At 39.0% G+C, this 4,058-nt stretch overlaps 1 long non-coding RNA gene across 1 annotated transcript; it reads left to right on the forward strand.

The window, feature by feature from the left end:
* Positions 1-1,790: 1,790 nt before the first annotated feature.
* LOC123141966 (uncharacterized) lies at positions 1,791-3,294 on the forward strand. Its single transcript, XR_006470483.1, has 3 exons — positions 1,791-1,931; positions 2,064-2,172; positions 2,359-3,294. It is a non-coding gene; the product is annotated as an uncharacterized lncRNA (long non-coding RNA).
* Positions 3,295-4,058: the final 764 nt, after the last annotated feature.

The following is a 4,058-nucleotide window of genomic DNA, read 5'->3' on the forward strand; positions in this document are numbered from 1 at the left end:
TTCCTTGGTCCTTGGGACGGCAAACCACACTCCATTTAGCCAGTCGATATTTCTTTCTCTCGCTAGCTCCTTGCCAAAAGAATCTCGATCGGAAGTAATCCAATCTATGTAAAACTCCTTTCGGCAACTGGAAGAAGGAAATCATATATAGTACCATATTACTTAGTACTGAATTTATGAGGACCAACCTTCCACCCAGAGATAGCAGTTTACCTTTCCAACTGCTAAATCTTTTTTGTAGTCTCTCCTCGACGTATTTCCATTCAGCATTTGTGAGTCTCCGATAATGTATCGGTATCCCCAAATAAGTGATCGGAAACTGGCCCAACCCGCATCCGAATAGGTCAGCATACAGATGGGCCTCGTCTTGAGCCTCGCCAAAACAAAACAATTCACTTTTATGGAAATTGATCTTAAGCCCTGAGAGTTGCTCGAATGCTGATAAAATTAATTTCAGATTTCTTGCTTTCTCGAGGTCATGATCCATAAAGAGAATTGTATCGTCAGCATATTGAAGGATGGAGAGACCACCATCAACTAGATGATTCACCACCCCATCAATTTGGCCATCAACCTTAGCACGCTCAATCATGCCCGCTAGCATATCTGCCACTATATTGAATAGCATGGGCGATGCTGGGTCACCTTGTCGCAATCCTTTCTTCGTTTGGAAATAGTTACCAATGTCATCATTGACTTTAATGGCAACACTACCTCCAGTCACGAAGCTATGGATCATTGTGCGGCACTCTGCAGAAAATCCTTTCATACTGAGAGTCTGTTGAAGAAAAGACCACTTGACTTTGTCATAAGCTTTTTCAAAGTCGATTTTAAGAACTACCCCATTCAGTTTTTTCCGATGCAATTCGTGGACTATTTCATGAAGTACAACAACCCCATCTAGGATGTTTCTGCCTTGCATGAAAGCAGTTTGAGAAGGACGAACCACATGTTCAGGAACCGAATGTAGTCTAAACGTCGCAACCTTCGTGAAGATTTTAAAACTAACATTACGGAGGCAGATTGGCCGATACTGTTGTATCCTTTCAGCCTCATTAACCTTAGGTAATAAATTAATTTCACCGAAGTTTAATCGAAACAACTCTAGTTGGCCAACGTGAAGGCAGCCAAACAAGAGTAGGAGATCATGTTTGATGACATCCCAAAAGTTTTGGTAGAACTCAGCGGGAAAACCATCTGGACCCGGAGCTTTATTGTGCTCCATTAGGAAAATCGCCTTTCTAACTTCCTCCTCAGAAAATGGAGGTGTTAGAAGGCTATTTTCTGCATCAGAAACTTGTGGGATGTCATCTATTCGAGACTCATCCATCGAGAAGTTTCCTTCCTCAGGGGTTTCGAATAGATTTTTGTAATAATCTATTATATACTTAAAATAGAAGTCAAATAAGACACCACGTTCTTTCACATAAGTTAAAATAATATGCATCGTTGATCAATAATATTTATGGCTGAGATTTAACAATATTACGTTACGTGCCTAAAGTTATATATGTTGCACGACACGTACATAGGTCATGTACAAAGGTGCAAGATTATTTAAAAAAAGGTGCACGATTAATCCAAAAAGGTGCAAGATTACGTTGGAAAGAAAGAGAGAGTTTGATCATGTACGTAGGATGTACGGATTACCAGAAGCTGGAAAGCGATAAAAAAGCTACAACTACAAGCGAACACCAAAAAAGGAAGTCCTATCCTACTAGGACACGTACATCTCTTTATTTATTTTGACAACTTGGACACGTACATCTGATCAACTATCTATACAGCATCCGTGTTCCTCATCTTTCCCAATGCATCTCTACCATCACGTTTTCGACTTGATCGGGTAGCCATCGTCCTCCTATCTTTCCTCGCTCCAGCTATTGTTTCTGTCGCACCTTCTCAGGATGTCTACGGATTCAAGTAGGGAGGTAATTATTTGTAACCTCTTTAATGAAAAAAGAGCAGCCGATGTGGGCTGAAGCTTCCCAATCTGCAATCCCATCAATTGTACGTCATTGTCTTCCCAGCCTAATCATCGCCGTTATTGTCTCTTGGCGCAGGTCCACACAAGCACATGTGGCTTCTTCAATAAGAGACCTTGATCTGCTCACTAGAAGATAGATGTGGCAAGGAGGGCGCATCGAAAACCAAGCATCTAGCCTAGAGAAGGTGAGTATGTACGTGTTGTCTTGATGGCTTGATGCTAATGTATGATATGTTTCCTGAAAGAAAAATCCCCTTCAAGGCATGCTGGATTGATGGTTCCAAAATCTACTTGTTAATATCACCGGCATGACTACATATCATCACCATGCCTTATTCCAATTAATTATTGTCTATTGACACATGATACAGACACAAGCTGCTTTGTTCTGGAGATCAAGGACTCCAGAACCAAGCGTGCTTTTGTGCTCCATGAGGACGAGCACCATCATGACGTCTAGACCGAGCCGCAGCACAATAGTGAAATGCTGGAGGTCTTGCAGTAGCGTGCCAACATGTACCTTGGGAGCGACATTGGCTGCACGTCCGGCGTTGCCATCTTGGAGGCCACTACAGAAACGGAGGTGCGACCAAGGGGCTAGGAGGGCAAGCCGGATGGATGGTATTTCCAAATCTTTCTCACTTATCCTCGCTCTACAAGAATTGGTAGTGTTGGCTTCCTGGCTGTAGTGATGAATAGATACTTCTTGGTGCAATTTCCAATCTGTAGTAACTAATATGTGCATGTTATATGGATCACTAGCTTCCACAATAGTTTATTTCTCTTTGTTCAGGATTACTTCATTCACACTTAACACCATACCCGAAAAATAAGTTCAGTTGAAATTTGAAATATGGTGGTGGTATACGACACAAAGAATCAGATTGGTGCATGTACACTATCTCTAGGTTTAAGCAATACAACCTTTCTTTCGAGAATATATTGCAGATAGTTTAATTTTTATGTTTGTTATTCTCTTATATTACTATGATTATAAGGTTAATCTAATATCTACTTTTCTGCCATGGTTTCGATTTGTAGGTTTTAAATAAATACCTTATACTGACATCGATCTTCAAAGTTAACGGGTGGCAACTTTGAGGAAATAATGTGTTTTTAAATGGTTGTAGTTTACATTAAAACTGTCCTATATTTTGTTGAATATACTTATTGCTTACATATTCGCTTGCTTATGTTGAGATAATTTTGTCTTCTGTTTGTGCTACAGTGTGATTTGGTTTTGCAGTTTAGCTCGACATAACGTGATGCCGAACCCCAATTTACCAATGTGTTGCTACAGTCACAACTGAAATGATCAAGCCATAAGTTTTGGGTTATTGTCTTCTTTTCTTGATTATATCTTTTCTAACAGAAATAGTTGTCAGTATGTATTACACAAACCCGTAGTTGAATAAGTTAGAATTATAAGCATAGAATATGTAGCTAGATGCGTTTCTTAATTAATTTGGTTCTATTAAGTTATTTTATATTGTGGTGTTCTCACACTCCTTTCTTCTCTGTCCCATCTTAAACATGTGTTGTCATTTTACCTTGCATGTTTAACTTGATAGGTGGCTTAGTAGGAAATTAGATGTCATATGTCGCTGTCTAAAACCAACATATGTGCAATTCATCTAAGAATATCCCAACCGAGAAAGTAGTAGTTTAGCATACTCACTCCAAACAAATGTGCAGTTGAATTTTCATAATCATGAAATGTTGTTGCATTTCAAAAATTATTTATATAATCAAGAAGTGTTCCTTCATTACGTTGGAATAAAAGTTATATACCACATACTATTTATTTATACATACTATCGAGTCCCCTGCTGAAAAACTATATTTCGCATTGTAAGAATTTATGGAATTACACAACAAAGTTAAAAAATAGAATTTCTAGCCCGTGCAGAACCTGCCCCAAATTGATTTACCAAGGTAGCCTAATTGATGTGACATGAATACAAATGAGCCACACAGAGATGTATGAAAACCAAGATCCGGTACACAACTCGCAAATGTGCACGTGGGAAAGAAATATTGAATATATATGCATGTACTTTGTCTAGCAGAT

Source organism: Triticum aestivum, chromosome 6D (assembly GCF_018294505.1).
Source record: "Triticum aestivum cultivar Chinese Spring chromosome 6D, IWGSC CS RefSeq v2.1, whole genome shotgun sequence".
Taxonomy (NCBI): Eukaryota; Viridiplantae; Streptophyta; class Magnoliopsida; order Poales; family Poaceae; genus Triticum; species Triticum aestivum.